Below are 12,055 nucleotides of genomic sequence, written 5' to 3' on the forward strand. Positions count from 1 at the left end.
ACAGCAATACAATGAGTTCTTCTTACATGTTTTGACAAGTCGTTCTCTGTTCTATTCTACGCCCACGTTGCTTAATGGCCGTAGAAAGAAGAGTTGGGTTCAGTGAATAAAAATTGGGTTTGGTACTGGAGAAAAGAAAAGCTGCGTAGCTATAAAGAAAAAAAACTGACAAAAAGCGATGGTAATAAACAGTGACACCCATTTATTTACACAAGTTACATCAATAATTTTGAACAAACGCCTCGAAGTGGAAGTGATTGTAATTGATTGGCAGACCATAGTTTTCTTGAGAAATCTTTACTACAATTAGACAGCGGCAAAAAAGGACCAACTACATTTTATACTCTGAGTATCCTCTGTTTATAATCCTCAACCGTGAATAATCAGTTCATGATTGATAAGCAAATGGTGATTGCCAACCATTGACTATCGTCATAACAATCACTATTTTTAGCTTCTGATTGGTTTAGATAATAGCCAAATAAGTCGCAGTAATGGGAATGGGAGCAATCCTGTGGTTGGCTGATTAATAACCGTAACGGCCTTGTGTAAAACTTGCACTCAATTCCAGATTACACCGACCCGAAATGCTTGTCAACTTAAAAAAATATATTATTGTTTATAATTTTGAAAATTACATGATTTTTAGCAGGTCCACAACCTGCAGATTGTTTTGTTATAGTGACAGTTTAAAAGGCTCATCCTGTTTTGCCCGGCCCACAACATCGTTGTACTTAATGATTATGTTAATTGCACTCAGTTTTCGGAAAATGTTGGATACGTCAGACGAATGTGTTTTATAATGCTTAATAAAATATGTATTATTATAATCGAATTAATAATCATTTAATTAATTTTCAATTAATTAACTTCACCTATAAACTGTTTTCCACTGAAATAAAAGTGGCATACTATTAGTGAAATGTGATTTGATTGAAATATCTTTTTTGGCAAACATCAATATAATTTCCAGTGTGTTATACTGCTGCCCGTCCATTGTAGGGCGTAGTGTTAATCAATTTCGACCGCACCCCACATAAAAGGCTTGCATAAGGCGCGTCCATGGCTTAAATGTTGGGACTGATTAATGCATTAAAATTTTCCAAATGAAGTGCTGATATAAACCATGTTCTGTTTTTTTTACTGTACGGACTAAAGTCTTTACAGCACGACAGCAATACAATGAGCCTATTTGATTTGGTCTCGTTACATTACAAAACGTATAAGTTAATCTGATCATATTTGCATAATCATAAGTAATTCTATTCGTGAAATAATATTTAATAAACAATATTTTTGTTTTACATCAATACAATTTTCATATTTATACTTCCTTTTCGCGTTTATTCATAAGAGATTTTTTCAGCTGGTAATTTAGCCTCACTTTTTAGAAGCTTTTTTTATTTCGATACTGTTTTGATGAGTATTTACAAATAGGCCGATCATTTGGTACAAGAAGCATGGTTTTACTAAAAGTGAACACATAATAAATATTGATTTATGCGCATTAATTAGAAACTGAGTAATAATGCCAATTTAGTTCAATAATTGCTATCATTGTTATAAAGCACTCTGGCATACGCTTATGCACCAACGAACCTAATATATGCATGCAGCGACCCTGCTATTTCAATAGCGTCGGCGACCACCGCTCTCCAAACTTAAGCGTCATGGTAATCTCGAGAAGTCAAGTAACGGAGGTAGCTTTCCGTTGTTTATGTCTTGATTCGAATATATATCTCCCCTCGCGCGCCCCCAGATACCAACCTGGAAATTTCTACGACTAGGTGCGGTACATACAGCACCTCGACTATCCAAATGGCCATTTGGTACTAGCCAGGCTCATTCTTTTTTAACTTCGGTGATCTGACAAGAATCGCGTTGTATAAGTTATTGGTCCGTAAGCCTTAATATGTAAACGAAGAGAAAACTTAATACATGCATTAAATCTTGCTGTTCATCAACGGGATTTCAAACTTAAACGTGACAGACAAAGGCATCAGGCAACAAACTGCATAGCAATTTAAACAGATCGATAGACGCCTTTGAAAATTATTTTTAAACTTCAGCATAACACGGCCACAGAATTTCTATTTAAAACGTAATCGTGAATAAGAAAACAAACATCTATATAACAACTAGTAGATCGCCCGGCGGTAAAATACGCATAACTATTATAATTTAAATATGCATGATTTATTATTAACTATGAACAGAAATACCGTATGTATTAAACGTAACGTTGAATTTCTTAAAAAAAATTAAGAAAAAAAAAGGAAAGAAACTGAGGCACGTGCATGCGAATATTGTGCTTATTCTAAATAGTTCATTTCTTGTAAGTAAAACAATTCCTAAGTTGAGATCGAAACAAAAAACATAAAGACAATTGGTCAAGTATAATAATAATCAGACCAGCTTGAAACAGTTGAAAAGCAGAGAAAAATCCGATGACACCCGCCACGTACCAACTCTTTAGTTTATACTACTTTGCAATACACTTTGCAATACACTTAGAAATACACTTAGCAATAAATAAACTAATTAAAACGTTTTCCACATATCGTTTGAGAATTGTCCTTACACGCATTCTCACTTTTATATCTATACAGATTAATCGTGACAGACTAAAAAAAAATAATTTAGCATGATAGAAACTGACATAATATGTTAATAAATAAGCGTAACAAAATAAATAGCATTAAAAACACGTGACTAATAAGTCTAAAGTTTTATTACATGCACCAGTATATATATATTATTATTATTATTATTATTATTATTAAAATATAATTATCCACTGACACGTGTTTCGTCGTCATCGACTCATCAGAGAGGCTGAATCTAGCGAGATTCGAAAGCGACACCTCGTGATAAGAAGCCTAAACCCCTTCTACGATGCTAACCTCGCCGCACTACTAAATGTATCATTTTTACGTAGATGTTTTTATTTGTTTTTGTTAGCGATACTTTCTTGAATGAATTCAAGTAATTATACGAAAGTGCATTTTTACCTAAATGCTTGTTGGGAATAATTTCCCATTGACCAATCTGGTACCCCCTTTTAATGGGGAGCGGCATATATATTATTTTTAAAATATAATTATCCACTGACACGTGTTTCGTCGTCCAGAACTCATCAGAGTGGCTGAATCTAGCGAGATTCGAAAGCGATACTTTCTTGAATGAATTCAAGTAATTATACGAAAGTATTAGCGATACTTTCTTGAATGAATTCAAGTAATTATACGAAAGTGCATTTTTACCTAAATGCTTGTTGGGAATAATTTTCCCATTGACCAATATATATATATATATATATATATATATATATGTACGTATTATTGATATTTTTCTCTATTACCTAAGCTTCAACTTACATAATGAGTGTTTCTCAACAAGTCGCCATTCTGTGCATGTGCAGTCATAACCAAACCTATTACAAGTTTAACCAGCTTGCTCCGAGTATGAAATTCACAAGCAGTCCCCAGTCGCATGTATATCCCGGTTAGGGGAGATGATCACGTTAGGTTTTTGCAACTTTTTGCAGGGAGGTGTCGACGTCCTCCTACATACAGCACCTGCACTTCCCAAATTTGTCACCTATCTTAGTAATGACCAGGCCCAACGTTGCTTAACGTCGGTGATCTTACGGGAACCAGTGTGTGAACGTGATTATGCCGTACTATAATCGCCATTGCAAGGATTCTTAAATATGCTTGGCAGAATTTTCCGAGTTAAAATTTTTGTTAAAATACCTCAAAATATCTCATCGAATGGATTGTTTTATAGATTTGCATAGCGTCGTGTTTGATGATGAGTCAATCAAATTCTTCTTATCTAAGCATGAATTTTTTTCGCAGCAAATAGGCGCGCCTTTATAATGTAGAAGTTCACTTGACCTTTAGTTCGCCTTCTTTTTCTGTTTTATTCTTACAGTATTGGCTTATGTCTTCAGATATCTTTACCTATATGTTAATACTAGCTTATTTCTTTTATTATTATTATTATTATTATTATTATTATTATTATTATTATTATTATTATTATTATTATTTTTTTTTTTGTTATTAATATTTTTTTGTTATTTTTCTTATTATTACATATTTTGTATTTTATATTACATTTTGTGTGTAGGGGTCTTCGGTAAAACATATTATGTGTATGCATATTTTTACTATTTCACTTTTGAAATTTAAGAAATATTTGCTATCTTTTTCATTCAGACATAGTCTACACTGTTCGTCGAAGTTCATACATGCTTTACCTTGTTTTACTATTTTCAATTTCAGAATCTGTGTGGTGGCTCACTAAGTCTGTAATATTTGGCGTTATTATTTTAATGCACTTTTCTTGTTATATTTGATTAAAACACTCGAGAGGTCTTACCAAATTAATATTTCTAGTGATATGAGTTTTCTTTTTAAAATATTGTTGCATGGTAAACAATTTTTGGGCTAGTGATATATTTTGCAGTAGACAAATTTCGCGGTATCTAGATATACAATATTTATTTTTATTTACGTTAGTATTGGGACCATTGCGTTTACGAATAATTTAATTTTGCCTTTTCTGTTACTTTTGTTGCTGTTACACATTTCTTACTAATGTTATTATTTTTACTGTTCAGCTTTATTTTTTAGTTACTCCTGCATTAACTATCTCTAAGTTTTTATATAAACCATAGGACAGTTGTATTATTTTTACAAATGTTTAATAGATCTGTGAAAGAACACTGTCTTTCAATTAAATCTATTTCTTGCCGAGTTCTTTGTTCAGCATTTAATTATAGGAGGCGTATACAAAATAATATTTTTCCTCAATGTGCAACACACACAAACAGACACATGTGGAAAGAGATTGACAGATAGATAGATGAAAAGAGGGATATATAAATGGATATGCTCACTTTCTTTTATCAAAAACTGAACTAACATAAACATATTAATGCCCTCTGTACGCAATTCAAATAGGATGTTATAATTAATTAAAATAAATCTAGACACACACATCCATGTATATATATATATATATATATATATATATATATATATATATATATTCACATGAAATCGGTTTTTCTTCCATTTATCCCATCTGCTTCACTATTTTTTGCCAAGTAAGGTATAGGACTTACTTGTAGTTTCATTAAATACTTTTGCAAGCAAAATACGATCCCGCATTTTTTTTAATTCCTATCCTCTGATGAGAAGGAAAGCATTTCTTCGAAACTCTGCGGATTAAGGGCTATCCACTTATTTTGTGTTTCTTTTATAAATTAAATATGTTTTTAACTCTTTTTCAAAGTGTTTTTAACATGTGTTACTATGTATGTATATATACATGTATATATGTGTGTATATACACACACACACATATATATATATATATATATATATATATATATATATATATATAAAGGGGAGAAGGAGAAAGAGAAAGTAATATACAATGAGATCGGTAGAAATATGTCTGACATTTTATAATTGATAAAAATGGATTATTGAAAAATGTCGATATTTTCTGATATATTCAGGACATATAAATATACAAATAAATCGATACAAATAAAGATGTATACATAAACTGCCCGATACTGATTGATCTCTCGATAAATCTTTAAGCCTGAAGTAAACTGATCTTTATAAAAAAGTATTTTCCGAAAGTGATGGATCGATATATAGGAATGGCTACATACAGATAAATGTAGTGATCGATTGATATGTACAAGATTCTGTAAAAACAATTATTTAATTACAATTTAATTATGAATCAATACTATCAATCGCATTGCATGAAAACTAATTTGCCCGATTGCAAAATGATCAATGCATTAATTTAATAAGACATTTACTTCATATCATTCATGACTCACCAGGTGTACTGAACGGAAGGCAATGGACGTTTTCATATTCTCATTACTTGCAGCAAATAATATTTCTATCCATATCACAGTTATTGAGTTAATTTTTCATCTCATTCTGTGGAAGTAAGATTATCTTTAAACGGTAAGACAATGGTTAATAGCAGTCTTACTGGACGACTGATATTTTTACCTGAAACAGAACATCCTTTGAAGATATGTAGTTGCATGTGACAACAACCAACTTAATAGAAATATAATCACCAAATTATACAGACGATGAGAAGGAAATCATTTCTTCAAAACTCTGCGGATTAAGGGCTATCCACTTATTTTCTGTTTCTTTTTTAGAATTAAATAAGTTTTTAACTCTTTTTTAAAGTGTTTTTAACATGTGTTATTATGTATGTTTATATACATATATATATATGTGTGTGTATATATATACATATATATATATGCGTATATATACATATAAATATATATATGCGTATATATACATATAAATATATATGTGTGTATATATATACATATACATACATATATATATATATATATATATATATAAAGGGGAGAAGGAGTAAGAGAAAGTAATAAAATTATCTTTAAACGGTAAGACAATGGTTAATAGCAGTCTTACTGGACGACTAATATTTTTACCTGAAACAGAAAATCCTTTGAAGATATGTGAAAAAAAGCATGTGAAAACAACCAACGTAATATAGTAGAAATATAATAACCAAATTATATAGAAAGACTTTTAAATTTGGCACAGATAGAAATTACTGTGTTCAAGTAATTCGAACAATTTGGTGTTGAATTTATATGTCACTAGCAGATGTACGTGGTATTAAACGTAATGTTAAATTCCTTCAAAATAGAAGTAAAAAAAAACGAAAAGAAACTGAGACATGTGCTTGTGAGTATTATGTTTTTTTAGCAGTTTACATTTTGTAAGTAAATAAAATCGCAAAGAGATCGAAACCAAGACCTAACGACACTGAATCAAGCACGATAACCATTAGTCAAGCTTGACACCATCTTTAAAAAGTGTTTTCAAACCTTCTTATTCATAACCTAAAGAGCAGTCATACGAACGTTCGCATATACGCAGGCATACAACAGTTTACAAACAGATACTAATTCGACGCCCCCCCTCGTATCAGTTTTTTAAAAAATTTGTACCCTTTAGCCATACTTTTTTCTGGTGAAAACGGAATTAAACAGTGTTCCACTTGCCTATATACTCTATATACTAAGTTCCAAGTTTGTAGATCAAACATTCCTTTAGTGTAGAAGTGGAAACGTGTCCGAAAACATATTCTCACTTTTATAGATAGATTAGGAGATCGTTTTTTGTTCTAACAGCCTATTATTTTCTATGTGATCAACCAAATATTTAATTAAATCAGCAGTTCTCTCGTTTACACGGATTGATACTTGTTTGAATAGGAGCAGTTTTCACCAGAGTTGTACACCTGTCTACATATTTCGATAATAATTGCATATGAATATAGCTTATTGGTAAACCCAATTTTTATTGACTTGATGCTTGCAAGAACCATTGCTCATCGTTATTTCCATGGGAAGTGCTCGTCTGAACACCAATCTCTGGTCCCCCTCGCCAATCTTTCACAAAAAACACCCGTCTAGCTAAAACCACTCTCAGTAATTTTCCCCACTCTTTATCTGTGCCTAAATCAAAACGTAGATTCCATGAACAAAGTTTCTTTCTTAGAAATGCACGCATCTGGAACTATTTCCCTTTTGTCTGTTTTACCTGACTACAACTTGGATATCTTCAAGTTCCTGATGAATCACTTCCTTAAGTCAGTCACTTTATCAGATATCATTTACTAACGGTTACTACGATAGTGTCCTATTGATTACAGTACACGCAATAACCCTTCTCTCCGAGTGGCATCCGAGCCTTGATGAGTGGTTACTTCCATGCAAAAAAATAAAATTGAGAAGTGGGGACAAATAAAATTCCCCGAAGTTCTATCACTTTCTGTATCGTTGCAATAAAGAGTAACTTAGTGCTCTTTCCCCTACATACTTCCAATTTTTGGACCTTTCGCAATAAATTTTCGTATTAAAGTGTTCTTAAGATTTCTGCTGTTTTAATCCTTATTCCTTTTGATTCCTATATCTTTTAGTCTTTTTCAGGGTTTTATGTTTTTCAAAACTGTTCTTAGTGCTCTCTGCCATTATTAATATTGCAGTAGCTTTCCTCGTGTTCGTATATCTATAACTTCGTATGATTGCTTTGCTTATCTGTCTCCTTGATTTAATATATTTTTTTTCTTTCAGAGTTTAATATTGTGACATCTGTTTTTTTTTGCTTTGATGTTTTTATCGGTTTTTATGATTTTCATAGGACATTCGGTATGGAATTGCAGGATTTTTCGAGGTATTCAAAATACACTCGCTTTCCTCATTGCTAGTGTACCAATTAACACGTACATTGGTTTTCTTTGTTTTACTAGTATTTACTAACTTTACTACTCTAACGCAAGCGCCCGCCAGAATTACTCACTAACAGCAAACGATAATATTCCCTGGAGTCTAGGTGACAAGTCTTTCCAGATTTCCAGTACTCTGTACCTCTTTCTATACCTTTTTAAGATAAGTTGGTAGAAGTCGTTTACCTGGGTTTCGTCTGCTTATTAGAATAGCTTATAGTAGGAGTATTGCTGTTGAATACGCGCCAAATAGTCTTTATAAAAATCTTAGTGCGTTGTTGCGTTTAGTTTATTGCTTGTCTATTTTTGTAGTCAATTATTGACTCGAGTTCATCTTAGATTTTGAGTATTTACATTTATATTTACCTGGGTTTCGTCTGCTTATTAGAATAGCTTATAATAGGAGTATTGCTCATATTATTAATATTTGTATTACTAATATTAGTGGTAGTAGTTTTTGTTGTAGAAGTAGAAGCTATAGTAATAGAAGTGCTAGTAATAGTAATAGTCGTAGTAGTAGTAGTAGTAGTAGTAGTAGTAGTAGTAGTAGTAGTAATAGTAGGTTCACAGGAAATTTCTTGCGGAATTTATAATTTTTATGTCAAATTATGTATTTTCAAATAACTTTTCGTTATAATATCTTTACTTTATATATCATCCTAAAACATTATTGAAGCTCTATCTAATTTTTTACATTACAATCGTTTTCAAACAATTATGTCTTATTTTAAGAACGTTGAATACAAAATGGAAAGACAATTCGCACAATTTTCTTATTTCAGTTCAAGCAAGGCCCAAAATCTGCTGAAACAGCTCGATATATAAACGAAACATTTGGTCCATGAACCATTACTCGTCAAAATTCCATGACGGTGACGAAGGTCTTTAAACTGATGGGCGTAATCGTCGGCCATAGGATGTAAACAAGGATCAGTTGAAAGCGATAATTGGCTTCCACTAATGAAAGCCAATCAACGCACAACTATTCGAGAATTTGTTTCGGAATTGGATGTAACGTATACAGCGATTTTCAATCTCTCTCGAGCTGTTGAAAAGACAAAAAATACTTTATAAATCGGTGGCTCACGTATTGAATGAAAATCAAAATAAACGTCCTTACGAAGTGTAATCTTTCCTTCTTTTAAGAAACAAAATGACGCGTGACTTGCAATGAAAAGCGTGCTCAGTACGATAATCGACGACGCTCAGCTAAGTGATGAGACTCCAACGAAGTTCCACAACACTTTCCGAAGCCAGAGTTGCACCAAAAGAAGATGATGCTGACTGTTGAGTAGTTTTTGAGCGGTCTCAACACTTAAAGTGTTTTGTATGTAGGCTAAACCATTACAGCAGAGAAGTACTGTCAACAAATGAAGAAAAGACATAAAAACTTTCGACAACAATACCCAGCATTAGTCAATAGAAAGAGCTCAATTCTCTTTCATGACAATGCCCGACTACACGTTACTAAACGGATCCTGCACAAGTTGAACGAATGGACTACAAAATTCTCCTTCATCCGTTATATTTTCAAGACCTTTCACCTACCACTTTTTCAAGCATCTCGACAATTTTCTCCCCAAAACTAAAGCGATTTCAGAAACGCCTTCAGCGATTTCATCGCAACCAGAACGCATGTTTTTTTCTTATGTTACTTTCATAAATACACTTGTTTTGTGTTGGCAAAAGTGTGTTCATTCTGATGTTGCATATATCAATGACTTAATTTTTTGTTGTGCCGAAATATATTTATAATTAAAACGTTCAAAAACTCAAGACCTCTCTTGTCAACATTATTATTGTAGTAATATTAGTAGTAGTGATATTAGTAGTAGTGATATTAGTAGCAGTAATATTAGTAGTAGTAATATTAGTAGTAGTAACAGTAAAATAAATAATATGATTAAGATTTGAGGCAAGTTTTTCTATCGAATGATTTTGTAGGCTCTTGTGGTATTTCTGTGTCGCCATCAATATAGGTCTGTCAATAGTAATACACACATTAGATCATATAGAAGATCATATGTTAGATAATGGACGCCAAACATTCACAAAGCCATGAAGTTTATAGTTAATTTGTCATTTTGTATCCGTAGTATTTAGTTTTGTTGCACATCTTATGCCACTTACCATCAATAACAAGAACATTTCGGTTTCCGTTTGATGCAATTTTATCAATTAAATTTGAAATGCCTGTCCGCTATGTAATGTTGTGTAGTGTCTGTTTAGTATGGATGTATTTGTAGAAAGAGACTCATAGTATTTTTATAATCAGCTTACCCATATTCGGAAAAAAGATCATTTCAGATATGTGTCCAACAAGATATGGTGCATTTTTGTAAACCGAAAAATTAGAAAACAACAAAGGTGATCATTTATAATATATCTTATTTGATAACTGGAAAAGTATATAAAATAATGCTAGCTATTCTTTTATTTCGCCTGCATGAAACATAAATGGACTTAAAATTGCATTATGATGAATGAATTTATACATTGATGAACTGAAAGTTTGATTTGTCTGTTTCAGATATGGTCGGTATCGGACTAAAAGAAACACCTGTTTCTAAAGTTGGGTTCGTCGATTTACTAGTAATGACATTCATGGTACTATTTTAATCTTCATAACATTTGAGCGTTTTAAGTTTATACTAAAGAAAATACGGTAGCATTACCGCCAGACGAATCTAGTATAATCAGGTTTTGCCCTTTAGATTACAGCGACCACCTTATTTTAATTTAGCTAATTGACAATTAGTCAAAAAACTGCTGTGCCTAATACGCACTTTCGATCATGATGCAAATTGTCGGGGATATAAGAATGTTTCTATTTGAAACGGATTCTTGTCTCTCTTATAGGTAAAAATACTTTTTACGAAGAAAATATGTTATCTTACGTCGGCCAAGCAGCATGATAAAATGTTGGTAAATAATTTTTACTTAGAAAATGATTAATTATAATCTGAAGATATCTCAATTTTCATTTAGTAACTCTAATCCATCATATATCAACCCACTCTCTTCCAATCCATTTTCTATCCTTAAGCACATGCCAAAATCAATCGAACGTATAATACATACTTTTCAACGGGGATATATTCAATAAATACAAATATATCTATAAAATGCACTAAAAATAGCGAATACAAAATGGCGATATTAAATACAATAGTAGCAATATAAATACAGCTAGATCTATAAATCGAGATAAGAAAAATTAGTAATATGAAAACAAAAAAATAATATGGTTTACCCCACCCCTTCAATTTAATGGTAAAAACAAATCTTGGAAATAGGTTTCTACATTTTATAAATAAATACTTCCCAACAGGCAATAGATTACATAAAATCTTTCACAAAACACCTTAAAACAACACTACAGATATGTAGACAACTTAGAAATGATTATGAAAAAGTATTAAAGGGAAATAACCCAGCTATTGACACTAATAATAGTGGTAACAGAAAGGACTGTAATTGTCACAGATCGACAGCATACCTGCTAAACAACTATTATTTCACATCTTCGGTGGTATACCAACATTTTTTATGTTTCTAGAAAACACCCAAAATAAAAAAAATTGTACATAGGCAGTACCTCAATTTCATTTAAAAACACGTTCTATGTTCATAAACTGCCAATGAATAATAACGCGTCTACTTCGGAAACCTCGCCCTCGTTGGAATTTTATCGAAGGGAACAAAACACCTTCAGTCGATTGGAAGATAC

This window comes from Euprymna scolopes, chromosome 30, assembly GCF_053919585.1.
Source record: "Euprymna scolopes isolate OS-2025 chromosome 30, ASM5391958v1, whole genome shotgun sequence".
In the NCBI taxonomy this organism is placed as follows: Eukaryota; Metazoa; Mollusca; class Cephalopoda; order Sepiida; family Sepiolidae; genus Euprymna; species Euprymna scolopes.